Below are 17,242 nucleotides of genomic sequence, written 5' to 3'. Positions count from 1 at the left end.
CAAGAGGTCCTCCTCTTTGGTAAAAAGTGGCCGAAAATAGCTTTCTGACCATTTTCTCAACTGCATCAATCTTTCTTATTCCACTTTTGTTTCAAAAGAAACACTACACCTCTTCTTTATACTTTACACCAACCATATTGAATGGATGCACGAGATCCATCCATCCATTATCTGTACCGCTTATCCTCAGTAGGGTCGGGGGGGTGCCGAAGGCCATCCCAGCTATCTTCGGGCAGTGGGCAGGGGAACCCTGAACTGGTTGCCAGCCAGTCGCAGGGCAGGATGCAAGAGATATTAAACAATAAAAATGTAAAAGTTCTTAGCGCGCTAGCGATACAGTACACGTTGTTAACCACAAGGGTCATAGGGGCATGATTTCCTGTAGTGTCTTGGGCAAGTACAGCCTGGTGGCATCCATCTCTCTCCAGGCCGACAATTTTTTCTACCCGACCTTTTGCGTGCTAGGCAAATGTGCTAACCACTGCACTACGGAAACAATAATTATGAAACAATAATTAAAACCTTGTAATAACGTAGTAACAACATAGTAATAATATAGGTTATTTCAGAAATGTACATCAAAATGGTAGCCCTTTGTGCATATCATTAAAAAATGGTAGCTCTTAGTTACAAAAAGATTGGTGACCCCTGATGTAATATCTACTCGGCCCTGTAAACTTGAATCCTTCAATAGTTCTTTTTGCAATTGTTCAACATGTACACACATTTCCCTGAAAATTATAATCGGCAATATGTTATACTTCAGGTGATTTGACACCGACTGCCCTGTATGCAGATTATCACGTTTACTGAGTTTTCTGCTCGTGACTTTGACCTCACAAGTAAGACTACCAATGGTTTAGTGACTCAAAATGTCACTGGCTTAGGATTTCATTGATCAGCCAGTAAAAGATGGTAACAAAACAGTAACTGACTGTTATACTGGCATATACTGAATAATGCTCGCTGAATGGCTAGCCTAAATTATACAGTTCAACCTTCCTGCATATCTGTTATCATATTATTATACTTTTAAAATACTTCTTAATGCAGAACTACCTTACACACATTTTATTACTGACCTCAATTGAAAAATAAAATTATAAGAAATGACAAACACTAACCAACATGCTTGATAGAAACAATTAAAAGTCCCTGGATACTTTACGTGACATGTACTGACTGGTTTTCTGGAAAATCTTCTATAATCAAGCAGTGATCTTGTTTGCCCGCATCCCTGCGTCCTAGACACATCATTTTTGCTGGGGACGCATCGTGTCAAATCAACGTGCGTCCATGGGACGCAACTTTTTTGACCCAAAATTGTCATTATTACCCGATTACTTTTTTTTAAACAAAGATTTACCGCACTCCAAACTTTTCATCGGGCAGATCCGCCATTGTTGTTTTGGTCTCGTGATTCGAGTTTTTGTTTGCACGCCGATCTCGGCAAACGAGATCTCGTTGCTTTGAGATTACGTCATTGTTGTGGTGGTTGGCGTCGGGTGAAGGTTAAGTATGCCTCCAAAAAAAACGGTTAGTATTAGGTGAAAATCAACGCAAAATTGGTAATTTCTTTTGTGTCAGTAATAAGTCGAAACAATGCAGAAAGTGATAACAACGGCAATAATTCCGGTACGAAAAAAACGGCGGAGAAATTCTTCGGAAGATCGCGGAGGCAGGCAAAACACGTGTGTTGAAGCGAACGATTCGATGAAAGAAAATAAACAAGAATACTCCTAGCAAGAAAATGACTTTTCTGCCAAAATGGACTAAATTATATTTCTGGTGACGGTATGAGGAGGATGATAATGGATTGGACCTTGAGAAGGCATTATAACTGTGGCGGGACAGCAAACCACTAAGAGTAAGAACTGAAAAATCTGAAGTGATAACTGCTTTGTATCACCAATTAACTGTGATGATTAAAAGAGCATTAATATATAGACTAATATTTCAACAATATTATTTTGTATAATGTACAATATTTTGGTGAACTGACAAATCTGAAGTGATAACTGCTTTGTATTACCAATTAACTGGTGATTAAAACTAAATGAAAATATAGATTAATATTTCAGCAATATTATTTTTTATAATGTACAATATTGTGAACTGAAATCTGAAGTGATAACTACTTTGTATTACTAATTAACTGTGATGATTAAAACTGAATGAAAATATAGATTAATATAATTATTTCAGCAATATTATTTTGTATAGTGTACAATGTTGTTGTGAACTGAAAAATCTTGAAGTGATAACTGATTTGTATTACCAATAGACTGTGATGATTAAAACTGAATGAATATATAGATTTATATTCTATATTTATCGCCGATTTACAATTCAACCGTGATAACACTAAATTTTGGGGACCCATAGATCTGTGTTGGGACCCATAGATTTTTGAGCATGCGAGTCCCCGGGACCCATCCCTTATCAGAGGTAAAATGAACACTGATCAAGTGAAAAATTGACTCTGCAAAATGATGCAACCGGCGGCTTAGGAGTCTTTGCTCAGGTCCGAGTTTGGCTGCATTGGTTTATTATTAAGGGAGAGAGAGCGGATGTTGCCGCGTTTTACCCATGCCCTGACTTGTTTGACATTTGCACAGAAATCGAACTGAAATTGTATCAATTTGATTTTATTCATTTTACCTTTTTCAAAAGTCTATTGCTTTATTCTTTTATTTTTTTTAATGCATGCTGCGTTTTATTGCTCTCTTTGTTGCCCAAAGTATGGTGCATGTTATGCACGTTGCCTTTTGTTTTTGTTTTTTTCAAATCCTCAAAATAAAAAAGACATAAAAATTGATATCTGTATTGCATTTCTTTTACGTTATTAACGCAATGAAACATACTATAATTCATTAAAATGAAGGTTAACTCAAGGCTGTATCCTACAACAATATAGTCAGATAGTACATCATTCTCCACATGATGAGCTACTTACTTTGATAGTAAGCTAATACTGTATAGATACATCCAACATATGTTGCATTTAATAAGGTTAAAATAAGGTTTTTCATTTTTTGCGGCTCCCTCCGGACAAATTAGTTTCTTTGTTTTTTTTTTGTCCAATACGTCTCTATCAACATTTTGGGTTGCTAACCCCTGGACTAAATACAATTTAATTGTAAATATAAATATAAATGGAGATTGAAAACCATCAGGTCTGTGTAATTGAGCCAATCGTACCTAGCTTACTCACGACACGATTCTGACCAATCGAGTGAGATTCACTAAACTAGCTTATTGATACTTCATAATTCCTCTGTTAAAAACCGACTAGAATCTCTTCCGTGACCCTGTCAACAATTGACAACAGATGACTGTATAATTTTCGAATTCATTCCTTATGATTGGCTAAATAGCAGCAATTAAATGTCTGAATATATTACTAAATACTTAGTAGCTAGTCTACAACGATTGAATGACAAACTAGCTATAGCCGAACAGCCCAACAAATTGACCGTCAAGATGACTTCCTAGTATTTGTTGACTAACTAACAATGACCAACTGACACTTAATCAGACTGATTGCTAATCAACTATGCTTCAAATTGAAGAATCGTTGTTACTTGTTTTTGTGTGAACGTTCCCTTATGAGTTGCAGCTTTTTCTGAATAATGTATTGTTGTTTCAGTGTAGAGACAATGCCGGTTGCATTTAAAGTCACAGCAATGACGCCATATCGTATGCTTCCCATTGACTTCCTAACACGTAAGCCATGTGAAACAAATCAAGACTTCGTGCCTGCCTGTCTGAGTGGTTCCTGTGCTCCTCGTGACTGCCAGTTCTCCACAGGCTGCAATAAACAAGAACAAATCACATGGCAAGGAGCGTTAACTGCGTGGCTTGACAAACAAAATTACACAGAAAAGAGATTGTTGAGGGACACATTTTGATTGCTATTCCATCCCTGGCCCAACGATAAGGCAAGACATGAAGACAACATCTGAAAACCAAAAACCACAAAGTTCAGCTCTGCGTTTGGACAGTTTCTTTTTTGTTGGTTAAGAAGGTGTCATCTACCTTAGTTGCACGTTTACTACTATTTGTTTCTCCCACTATTTCTTTGACTTCAGCTCCACCCCCAAAATACCATTTGCTTGACTAATATTTCTTCCACTATGACTGCGTTTAACCTTTACACCCACTGTTGCTACTACATTTTGTATTACTGCCATTTCCTCCACTTTTTGGTCCATGTTTTCTACCACCAGTACTACACTGCTCAAGTGTGTCCAAACTTTTCAGGAAGCAGGCCAGAATTGGTTAGCTGAAAATGTGTGAGGGCCTATTATTCAGCCTAAGATTCGTTGAGCGGTCTTTAATGAATTTACCCTCCGTAAAAGGTTTGCATTGCTTAGTGATCAGCGTTGCAACCTCGTGGCTTGTCTTTGTAGCATTTTTATTGTCTCACAGGGTCTCGTGCAAAAGCGCTGCTGTGGCGTTAAAACTGCTTTCAGTTGCTTCCCATTTTCACAGCGTCCGTTTACAGTTAGCTTTTTTTTAGCCAGCATGTTTCGCCTGGCTTTGCTTGCCACAGTCTCTAAGTAAATTAGGCCGATGCAGTTGTTCCAGATTTATGTGAAAAAATATTAAAATTGTCACTTGTCCTAAAAGCGACAGCCCTTAGTCAACTTTCCTTTTTTATTTTTATTAAAATTTTTATTTTTATTAAAATTGGGTGGGCTAAAATTCTCACAGAAAGCCAAGGGCAAGGTGGCCAAAAGGCTACTGCCATTATCTGGTGAAATGCTGATTTATTTATTTATTGTACAAATGTATATCATACTGCGGTATGTTAACCGCACTGGCAGGCCACATACAGTGGAACCTCGGTTTTCGAACGCCTCTCAGTTCGGAAAAATCGGTGTTTGACCAAAAATTTCGAGAAATTCTTGCTTCGCTGTTCGGTCAAAAAATCGGAGTTCGTACGCTAGGGTGCAATGCTGAGCGGCGTACAGGTGTTTTAGCCCCTAATTATGCCTCCGAAGAAGGTCAGTGCAAGCAGGACAGGTGAAAAAAGACAAGTTGTTCGTCCAACTATTGCCTTTAAGAAAGACATAATAGCTAAATATGAAAGAGGTGTACGAATTTCCGATCTTGCTAGTGAATACAGCATGGCTAAATCTAATATCAGTACGATAGTAAAGAATAAGGAGGCTGTGAAATCGAGTGATGCGGCTAAGGAAGTTAGCACTATAAGGAAGCAACTGCCGCAAGTTTTGGAAGAGGTTGAAAAACCTTTGAGGATTTTTCTCTCCCCACCGTCCACCACAAAGGTAAAAAATCCTATTCATAATCCTTTTTTAAAATTTTTACTCGTTCATGTTAGCGTAATCTTTCGTACGGAAGACTACGATAACGCGAACGTACGATTAGCCTGGGTTAGCTTTGTTTACGTAAAACATTCAGGGTGTTGGAATGGAGCTCCCTTTCCAATGAAGCGCTAGCCACTTGTTGTGGAGACCCAGGTGCTAAATGACGTGTAAACGACCTGATTATTTTTATTTTTACACGTTCATGTTAGCGTAATCTTTTGTACGGAAGCATGTGCAGGATTCAATAGCGTAATCTTTTGTACGGAAGATTACGCTAACGCAAACGTACGATTAGCCTGGGTTAGCTTCATGTTTACGTTCATGTTAATCATTCAGGGTGTTGGAACTGATTAAAATGATTTTACATTACTTTTAATGGGAAAAACGATTTTCGGTGATCGACCAAAATCGGTTTTCGAACAGGGTTCTGGAACGGATTATGGTCGAGAACCGAGGTTCCACTGTATTATCAATTTCATGACAGGCAACGGGCCAGTAAAGATTTGTCAAACCCGATTGAGATCACCCGGGCCGGACTTTGGATATGCCTGACCTAACTAAGACTAATATGCCACCAGTACTATTACTGTTTTCAGTAGTACAATACACATCCATTACAACTTGGATGAATACCACTATTGCGATAAGTTCTAGATTTTCTTTACTTTGAATAACTGACAAACTAACATTCATGTGTTAACATTATTACTTTTACTATCCTTTCTATCTCATACTACTTGCCTACTACCTTCGATTACATTTAGTTCCTTTACACACTGAACTGACATGCGTGCGTATTCTTCAACCTGTACAAGATAGGAGAGTATTAGCACATTTCTCTTTTAAGGACATAAACACATCTGCGGAATCTTCTTTTTTTTTTTTTTTTTTTTTTTAAATACCAAACATTGCATTGGATTTCTTCATATAAAGTTTAAACAAAAATATTTTGTGGGTCTGGAAGTTCTAATGTGAAAGTCCCAAGTGTAAACTATTAAATGTTTTTAGATTATGTATTTGTGTGTTTCAGCCGCTTAAAAATAATGATAGATTAGACGTTGATAACATACTATTACATCTGGGAAAATCCTTGGATTTCATGGATGTTACGAAAGTTGCTGTTAGATTTTTAAGACCTATTGCTGCTGCCGTTTCAGTCCTTGATGTGTTCTTTCACAACAGAGGTGTCAAACTAATTTAGCTCGGGGGCAACATGGTAGAAAAAGGCCCTCTCACAGGGGGGCTGGGCTAGTAAATTAATGGCATAATACGTGTGCCTTAGCTGCAGGGCTAATTAATGATTCAAGAATGTAAGATTTGATTATACAACGATCATTGAGGTTATTTTTTCCCTTAATACTTCGCTTCCTTCAACAAGATGTAATCTTTAAGTGTTTATCAACTGTGCTTTTGTTAAAAAAAAAAAAAAAAAAACACGACAGGAAAGTGACAAAAATAGCAATTAGTGATTTAAAATTATTTCTTCTTTTCAGGTGTTTTTTTTTTTTTAAGAAAATTTGTACCAGGATTTTGGAACTTTGCTGTTCGATGTCATATCTACTATGGAAAGGAGGCAAAGTACTCAGCAAATACAGCTTTGGGAATGGTGCCTGGCTTTGACGACATCCCGTGGACATATTTAAAACTGCAAGTCATTGTTTGACATTCATTTTTTCTTGTGATTTCTCAATATTGTCTCTGTGTTCACATAAAATGATGTAAAGGGACACATTTAACCCACGGGCCATGAGTTTGATAGATGTGCTTTGAACAATTGGTTGATTTAAGATGTTAAAAATGAGTTCTGCACGTGCCTCACTCAAATCTAATTTGTTTCCAAATTGACTGTGGCCCAGACTTCCAGCAGGCTGACTTGAAACACAGAAAGCAATAAAAGCATTTTTGACCCAGCTGAGGCATGTTTTCCACAACAAGCTGTTTCTTCAGTGTCTCCTTGGTGATGTCATCTTGCAGGGGTGTGGCCCCGAGGTCAGTCCCGCAGGGTATGTGCTATCTTGTTTTGGACTTTACCTTGTGTGACGCCTTAAAACGCTCTCAACACACTCCCCTTAAACATCGTCTTGCCTTTCAAATCTTGCGGCGCAGCCGCTGCCATGTTGGCCTGCTTATCGTAAACCTGCAGGCAGCTGCCTTTATCCAAGATTCTCTGCATGCTGTACACGCACACACACACATGCACACACATGCATAGTACTGCTGTAAATAACCTCCAACATGTCGAAAATGACCATTTTTATGGATTGCAGTGCAGCAATATTCACACGGGACCTCGATTTCCTTGTTTTTGTTTCATGTGTTTAGATCTTGTTTCTCAATTTTGTTGAAAAGGGAATGGAATTTCTTTATAAGGTAGTGTGGAAAATTCCTTCCTACTGATTACGTCATTTATAAACCTTGAAATAGTGAACCATTATCAAGAATAGTTTGCTGTTTCATTTTCAGAACCGTTTTTTTTTGTTACACTCGTTTCTTTTAAATTCCAGGGTTTTTCCTGCGTCCTCTCATCTAGTGTTTCCCCAAGTAAACTGTATTTACTGTATATGAGCTAAAAAGCTCCTTCTGTGTTAATTTGCAGCAGATTTTTTTTTTTACTGCAATTGCAGTTGCCATAAAAAATACAGAAGCAACAGGACATTTGACGGAACAACGCCACCACTTCCTTTTTTTTAGCTAGTAAAACGAAAGGCCTTTGTTTCAAAAAATAAATAAATCAGTGCATAGAAATGTACAACAATGAAGACTTATAGCTACAATTTAATAAGTAAGGCGTTCTGCAGCCAAAAGCGTGGACGCGGTTAGCGCCCGGTGTGCGCCGGGCTAAAGCCTGCAGTCAATAATCCGGTGCTGCCCGTACAAAAAGAAAATTGAGTTTCGCTCGATTTGAGCATGAGGCTTTTAATCAGGTGCACTCTGTAGTCCTGAATTTACGGTAATCAATCACTCAATTTGGCATAGTGTTCTCTATTACGAAATGTATTTTGAATTCTTACATTTGAGTCCCAGGAAAGACTGTCATTACCACAATGTTTGTTTTTAAGAAAAATATGAAAGCCACAAGTTATGTTTGATGTGTGGAGTAAACCCCACCAAAATAACAGCTGGAGAGGCATGGGAGCCACCAGGCTATACTTGCCAAAGACACACCAATGAAGTGGTGAGCCGACGACCCTGGCGGTTAATGGATCCGTAAACCATTACATTTGCAAGAGGGGTTTCATCCAGCTCGTCAGACAAATTCAGTTTTGTAAGTCTCTCGTACATGGCATCGTTTTAATCGTAGGTTTGCGCAAATCCGGCTTGTGTCGCATGATTTCTTTTTTTCCCGTGAAAAAATGAAACATTTAAATGTAAATTGTTGAGCCAAATGCGTAGCAAAACAAAATGTAGCTATTGTCTTGGAAACTGACCGACTGGCGACATAGCTGGAGCAGTTAACCTTGTCTGCTGGGCAGTCGGTTCTGGCGTAGCCTAGTGATAGCACTTTGAAAACAAAAGACAACAGAGGCCTCTGTCAGTTTCCACTCATCCCTATATACTCTGGAATCTCTGGAATGTGCATTGAGATATCCGCTTTTCAGCGCACACAGAAAAATTAAAGACTATATAGGTCAGGGTTTATGTTTGGTTCAAAAATGGCTGAGTGTTTTTTTTCAACTTGTAGGTTATTTTTTTTCCCTATTAGGGCTGGGCAAAATCATCATAAAGTCTTATTTTTCTATCTATGTCTAGATGATTGATTTTTGATGAAATTTAAGAAATAAGCCCTACCCAACAGACATTTAAAGGAAGTTTTAGCTGTTAAAAATGCATTCCTTGAAAATTCTTAATACAAAAAAAACTAATGATGAATGTTAAATGTAAACTCTTAAACTCTTGGTTGTAGAGTAACTTCATGCTCCGTTTTTTTTTTTTGTTTTTTTTTTAAAAAGCATAAAAATGGTGATAGAGGAGGCTACATTGCTGCAATCAGGACTTAAAGCCAGGAGATGGCGGCAGAGAGTTCAAAAGTTTCAAATTCCGTAGAGCACCTTTAATCTGATTCTCTGGTGTTGCATACTGCTTATATATCCCTTAAAAATGGGGATCAATGACTTATTTGGTATAAATGAAGAGATCAATGCTTGTGTACACCTCCATAATTTCATATCGTGGCAGCATGGTTCTTAACCACCTTTAACAACCCCCCCAATGTCAACACAGCACCCTCTATCCCATCACCCCTTTCCCTCCTAGTGGTCACATGACTGCAGATATGGGTGTGGTCTTCTGCATTAAGGACTGCTTTTTGGTTTTCCTTTCTTTCCCTGGTATCTTGCAGTCTCTCATGCCACAACACACATTCACACACGCTCCCAGCCATGCACCCACAAACTCGCTCACACGTAATGTCTTCCACCAAAGCAGTGATGTGTCCTGCATATAAATGTGCGGCACTGCCCATTGTTTTCTGAAGGTGCAGCTCGACTATTGAGGGCACCCCTTAAATAATGGACATTTGTCTCCAAGGGGTAGATTTTGTGTGTATAGGCGTGTTCATGAGTCATTGTGTGTGGGTGTGTGTGTGACAAAGAATTTCATTTATTTATTGACTAATTGTTCTTTAAGGTTTTTGTAAGACTTTTAAAACAACTTTGCAATAAGAGGTACTTTTGTTGTTATTTTCCAGCAGAAGGACGTGAAAACCGCATTCATGTATTGATAGACTGTGCTGTCTGCTTTTGACATGTCAGGCAGCATTTGCATGCATCTCAGGGCGATCAATGTTTTCACTGCGTGCAAATACTATTATTCTTCTTTAGTATGCCAGTTTCAGGGTTTGTCTGAGTGCTTGAAATCCTTGAAAATGCCTGGAATTCAATGTTGTGTTTCAAGAAATTAAAACTATTTGAATTTTGGGTGAAGTGCTGATACTTCACTTGAACTTGTTGCCATGTTTATAAACGAGTCTGCTTAAAAATGACGGTGACACTGCTCTCTATTGGCTTGGCTTTGCCATTGCATTTATTCTTCCCTCTTGATCAACTGCAGCTGGCATTAGTCTGTATGTCATTGACCTATGCCGCGACATTGCCCCCTACGCGACAGGTGCATATGTTACTCGTAAACGGGGCGCTATGAAATGAAAGGACTTAGTGTCAATTATGGACATTTATTATGGGCCTTGCAAAAAATTACGGTGGCATTTTACAGTGGTGAATTGTAATGGGAAGAACTGAATTTTCCCCAACATATATACTGTATGGAGAGAGAGTTGTCTCAAAAACCAATCTATTCACGATCTACTAAAAATTTAAAAGTCACATGTCTTTATTAATGCACACACAAGATTAGAAATGGCATATGTAAATTAGATATATTTGTGGCTTTGCAAAATAAATTATTCAAACTTTATTTCTTCTTTTAATGGTACTAAAGATATTGGGAAATTTACTTTGTGAGTCCTTAAAAATGACTTGAATTTTGCCATAATAATGGAATACAAACCCTGCATTTTATAAAAAAAACTGATTTGCTGTTAAAACGATGACAATATTAAAACGAATCAAGCAATTCACCTTTTGAATATGGCAATATTGATAGTTCCTTGGTTATTTACTTTCGACCCAAAAAAATGCTCTCTTAAATGCAACTACCGAAAATAATTTAAAGGCCCAAAATTCTCTATAAAATTTTAAAAATGAACTCTGTGTTTACAGAACTATTTGCTAACACCGTATATTTGTTTTGTGTTGTACAGTGATATACTAATTCACTAGATTTGGAGGGTATTGGTTTATCTGAAACTGATGATCAACCTTTTGTCCCATTTTTAACACGTTATAGGTCAAAACCAAATTGTCATAAATGTATGTTTCCTACAATGGTTTATTGAACAATGTTTCATCCTACATAAGAACAAAATTATTATGCTTAATGTTTCCAGAACCGAGGCCGCACATAATCTGCCAGATGTCCATTCAAAACTGCATTTGTTGCATTTGTAAATCACGAAGAGATTGCACGGTTGTTAGTCAAACATTTAATTTCTTTCAAACGGTATAAGGCATTTTACAAATAAGAAACCAAGCATAACTGTGGGTGTGGGCCATAATCTATTTTTGTTGCGTCAATACACCGATTTTGGGAGGAAAAAAACATTGAGATTTTTTTTCTACCTCCATTGCAATTTTAATGCAAATTTTGAAAAATGCCTCTCTCTGCTAGTTTTCCTTTTAATGACAAATTAATCATAGTGACATGCAAACTTCCTGAGATGATGTCCTTTCCAACTGAGTATTCGACTGTAAAAAAACAGAAAACAAATATAGATAAACAAAGACAGTATTTTAGTTGAATTCTTATTATCATTATCCAAAAGTATAACTAAATTAGAGGGCTTCTCCTTTCAGAGTAAGAAAGCGATTCAGAGAGCGGCTGGCTAGCTACACGCTAGCATGGGGTAAACATGACTTCAGCCAGATTTCTTCGAAGGTTAAAAAACAAGAGTCAAGAATGTAGCGTTTTACCATGAGTTGTAGCTCCACATTCAGCGTTTTACGGGTAATGGCGTTGGTGAAATACAGCTTGAGCAGGGGTGTTTTAAGAAAAATGTTAGCCGGACCTTTCCCTCCAGACTTCCTCAGTCGATTCTCAGACGTGACAAAGTTCCAGGGAGCACCCGCCAATGATCACCATTTCTTTGCGCTCTCCTGACTTTCTTCAGTGTGTTTCAATGTAACAACGCCGCCAAGGCTACTAGCTTTCGTATTGCCGTTTGAATTGGTGGCCAATTGTCCAAAATGCTCGCTGTTAGGCTGGTGTATGCTGTCAATCACATTTCCGCACACACTGCTTGCAAACTTTGCCTCCTTTTTGTTGGCTAGTGTCGTTTGAAACTTGCCTCTCAATTCTCGTTTGCCAAGCACTCCATTACTTACAAACATGGAACTATAAACCCTGGAAAAAAACACAATGTCTTGCGATTACACAATCGCAACACATCTTATTGCAATATTGATTAAATTATGGTTACTCTTTTCATGTATCCATCATGGTGTGTTGGAAAAAATCCCAATGAACTAGATCAGGGTTTTTTTCCCCACAAATACGACTCAACAATGTGAAGCACACATAGAACTATATGTGTTAAGCTTCATCATGTATTTTTGTAACTGTTTTCCCCAGTAAAGCCCTGCGCACACTTAACACTATTAGGTGGAGAATCGGGTAATTGACGCCATTGGCTGAAGAACCCGTATGGCGCTGTTCCCTGCACACGTGACACCGTTTCGTTGCTGTTATCACTGCCTCTATAAGTCCCGTCTTTTCGGGTCATGTGACCATTCAAGATTATCACGGAGTCAGATAGTGATTGCAAAGGTGTGGGCATATTTTCTACTGCGCCTAAGAAAAAAATAAAGAATGCTGTGAAGAATAGGGCCACATACGTGAAAACTCTTTTTGAGCTGATGTCATTAGCAATTGCCACGGTATCAGACCAAGTTGCTTTTGTTTATCGTTCGATGAAGATTAAAGGGGAACTTGAGCGACTGGACTATGGCTCAGATGATACCCGCTGCTGTTCTATTTGGATGTATAAATTAAAGACTTTGCTTGATTTGTGGGTTAAAAAGTTGAAATATTCCAAGTTAACTATAAATATTGAATAAGCTACTATTAAACCTCCTTTTTTGCTCCTGTTAAAAATTACCGTATTTTTACAGCCATAGGGTGCACATAAAGTCTTAAATTTTCTTCAAATTGTGCAGCGCGCCCTTTTGCACAGTAAGCCCTGTGTGTAACAAGACGGACGAAATAGTCGCCACCATGAGAATGCTAACGGGTGAAGTGCGAAACTTCAACCGCTGGACATTGGTGTAAACCGGCCGTTCAAAGTAAGCACAGTTTTACTAGTCGTGGAAGGCAGCGGCGGGCAGGTTACGCCACAATTTTCAAATGGATGTAGATCCTTGGGCTGACATGTCTGCTGTGACTGTTGTTTGAGCTTTCACAAAAGACTGAATCCTTTCCGAGAAGCCGCACAAGAGGGAAAGCGACTCTGATGGTGAAGAAAGTGAACTTGGCATGTTTGGTGGAAATTTAGCGCTAATTTTCTGTTCAGAAACGGGGGATGAGGTCTTCAATAGGTTTGATTGATGATAACTTGCAAGAAATGGGAGTACCAAACTCTGTTATGCACCAACTCTTTAAAAAAATGTTTTATCCGTGCGTTTTACCATGCCTGTGCTTATTGATGATTACAAATTGTTAGTTCTTTGTAATCAATACTTTTGTAATCAATACCAACAGAACCACAACCATACTCAATATTGCTCTCACTCTATCTCACTGTATTTTTACACACACTAACTTGTATGCTTGTCTTTGTTGTTGTAAGGCGCACATAGCAGAGGACACCCGCGCCCAATAATCAGGTGTGCCGTATGTATGTTTTAAATACAAAAATAGAACCAGCAAGTGAGACTGCACCTTTTATCACGGTTAACCGATCCCTTAACCGCTTGGGTGCTTTAGGTACCACTGTGATCGCAACTCTGGACAGCTTTCTCCACTGTTGATGGTTCCTGGCCTGAGTTTGCCACGTGTCCATTCCTTTATGTTGTGTCGATACAGTTCTATTTATTTTTCAACTTGTATCAACAAAAAATATCAACTATTTTATCCTCCCAGACTGGCGTTTGAAATGTCCTCAGACTTTGCCACGGTGTTCTGTAACTTAGGGGAGATGTGTTGTTGAAAAGAGCAGCTCACCGTTTTACCCTATGACCCACACATGATAGGAATATGGCAATCAAGTGCCAAAATTGGCAACCATGTTCTCCGTAAACCCTAATAATGCACGAACCTATTCCCTTGTGTGCACAAATCGTCAATTCCAATTGATGACTTGAATGATGATGTAAAATTGCACATCAAAAATTCTAAAAAAAAAAGTCCTAAACTTGTTATATTTCATGTAAAATTCAATTTGCCCGTTTTGCCTCTTTCCTGCAATTACTTCAACGAGGGCCATTTTGCACTTAACTCCAATTCCTTTAACTTATGTCATGTTAAACAGACACACTCCATTTGGAGCATCTTTATTTCCGTCCCAATTTGAGTTGCACAATCATATTAGAATTAACGTGGATTTTAATATATGCTGCACTCTCCCTAGGACCTATTTTATAATTTAGATTTTCTTTTAAGTTTTTTTTTTTATTCATATCTAAAAACAAGTCGGTGAAGTTTTTTTTGTCTCATTTATTTTAGGTTGCAATCGTGTCACAAGTGTTACGTCACGTTTTTGAACAAAAAGACATTTTATCATTTTGAAGCATACAGCTTACATGTGCCTGTTTATCCATTTTCCATGAGGCACACGCAGTCGTTCACTTGCTTGATGTTGTAATGTGAACAAAGAAAGTTATTTTCTGTGTGCGTGAAGGGTGTGGCCAGCAGGAGTGTGCAATGCATATTTGGATGGTGACTAAAAGTGTGTCTGGGTGCGTGTTGTGTGTGTTGTGCGTGCATGTGTGTGATTGCAAGCGGGAGCAGTCAGCAGGCAACTTGCTCTTTTAGTATGCAGAGCAGGTGTTTCTGCAGAGGCTCAGAGAAGAAGAGAATAGAAGAAGATGCGTGTGCATCATATGTATCTATCTTGTATGCATGTGTATATATATATATATATATATATAAAACTAGTCACACCAACGGACCCTGTTGTGGCTGTTAATTGTTAAATGCTCCTTTATATGGAAGCTCTTTAAACAATCTATGTTCATTGTTGAGACACTCTATAATCAAAAGCCACAAAACAAACTTTTTACCCAGAAGCTCTAATAAGCACCTAGAGCAATTCTCGGAACTGTTGTCTGACCGAGTAACATATAAAGACAAAAAAATAACTATGGGGGACTATAACATTCATATGAAGTCCCCACTCAGTTCACTTACTGTTGCGTTCTCTGCTGGGAAAAAAAAGCAAAATATTTTTGCATTATGGGTCAAAAACGTTTCCGACCTCTGTGCTCGAATCTCCTGTGGATAGCAAAAGTGTGTGTGTGTGTGTGTGTGTGTGTGTGTGTGTGTGTGTCTCTAACTCTCTCTCTAACTCTCTCTCTAACTCTCTGGTGGACCGATTATCGTTCAGGCCGATTATCGGGGCTGATATTTAAGAGTTTGACAGATATTGGTACAGTGGAACCTTGGTTCTCAACCATAATCCGTTCCAGAACCCTGTTCGAAAACCGATTTGTTCGATCACCAAAATCATTTTTCCCATTAAAAATAATGTAAATCGTTGTAATCCGTTCCAACACCCTGAATGTTTACCTTGAATGTTTAACGTTAACATAAAGCTAACCCAGGCTAATCGTACGTCCGCGTTATCGTAATCTTCTGTGCAAAAGATTACGCTAACATGAACGTGTAAAAATAAAAAAATTTGGTCGTTTACAAGTCATTTAGCACCCGGGTCTCCACAACAAGTGGTGAGCGGCTAATTGGAAAGGGGGCTCCGTTCCAACACTCTGAAAGTTGGGCTCCGTTCCAACACCCTGAATGTTTACCCAGGCTAATCGTACGTTCGCGTTATCGTAATCTTCCGTACGAAAGATTACGCTAACATGAACGTGTAAAAATAAAAAAAGGATAAAGAAAAGAATTATGAATAGGATTTCTTACCTTTGTGGTGGTCAGCAGAAAGCGCAGGTGGACAGTGGGGTATTCCATAGCAAGATCAGACATTCGCACACCTCCTTCATATTTTGCTATTATTTTTTTCTTAAATGCAATAGTTGTACGCACTACTTTTCTTTTTTCACCTGTAGCAACTTTGCTGCTTGCACTGACTTTCTTCAAAGGCATAATTAGGGGCTAAAACACTTCGTACACCTATATTAAAAGCGAAAGCAAAACGTAGCACGTCCGCAAGAGATAACAGTTGATCACGAAAAGAGCGATCTACACCTGTACGCCGCTCAGCATCGCATCCTAGCTTACGCACTCACGCATTACCAGCGTTCGAACTCCAATTTTTTGACCGAACAGCGAAGCAACAATTTCTCAAAATTTTTGGTCTGACTCCGATTTGTTCGAACTGAGAGGCGTTCGAAAACCGAGGTTTCACTGTATAAGCATTTTTATGCACACAACGTGACGATAAAGTATATTTAAAACTGGGTTTTCTTTGCTCAGATGCAGCCAAGCTTCTCTGTCTCTGTCTCTCTCGCTTTCTCTTTCTCTTTCTCTCTCTTTCTCTCCCTTTCTTTCTTTTGCCTTCTGTCTTGGACCCACCCTGCACTTTCTTATTGATAAAGCGCCTAGGGGCAGAGCCAATGAAGCAGAGGCTCTCCCAACTAGAAAGATACTGCCAGGCCTGTGAAATCCCTGCACTTTTTGTTTTAAGTTTATTTTATTCATATCTGTTGTATTGACAAATTATTCATTTATTGTAAAAAATAAAATAAAGAAATATTGGAATTTTTTAAGTTTTTATGTAGCATACGAGTTGCTGCTTGTCCTACTTTTATTTCCTGCACTGTTAGTTTTTGGTTAGTTAAAATTGGTTAATTAAGGTAAAGGTATGTCACATTAGTTGTGTTGAAATTCATATTCATTTACTGTAAAGGCTTCAGAGAGCTATTGCATTTGTTTTGAGTTTATAAGAAATATTCTTTCTTCTTTTTGCATGATTAAAAAATTCTTGCCCCAATTCTTAAGCTTTTACAGCAAACGAATATAGTCTCCAAATATCAGTTATGCTGATAAGTGTATTGGTATCGGCCCTGAAAAAACCCATAAGAGTCTATCTTTAGTCTTGACATAAAATAGACCAAAAGTGTGTTTCAAAGTTTGCAATGCGCTATAATTTCTTATGACCCCATCACACAGACAGTGCTGCGTTT

General features: G+C 38.3%; 1 protein-coding gene across 2 annotated transcripts in view; it reads left to right on the top strand.

Annotated features, from left to right (window-relative positions):
• Positions 1–17,242, top strand: part of LOC148363595 (plasma membrane calcium-transporting ATPase 1-like) — a 139,352-nt gene that overhangs the window by 31,261 nt on the left and 90,849 nt on the right. The window lies entirely within an intron of this gene.

Source organism: Urocampus carinirostris, chromosome 6 (genome assembly GCF_059441175.1).
Source record: "Urocampus carinirostris isolate Australia breed hairy pipefish chromosome 6, RoL_Ucar_1.0, whole genome shotgun sequence".
NCBI classification, from domain to species: Eukaryota; Metazoa; Chordata; class Actinopteri; order Syngnathiformes; family Syngnathidae; genus Urocampus; species Urocampus carinirostris.
This window is presented reverse-complemented; position numbering and strand designations above follow the sequence as displayed.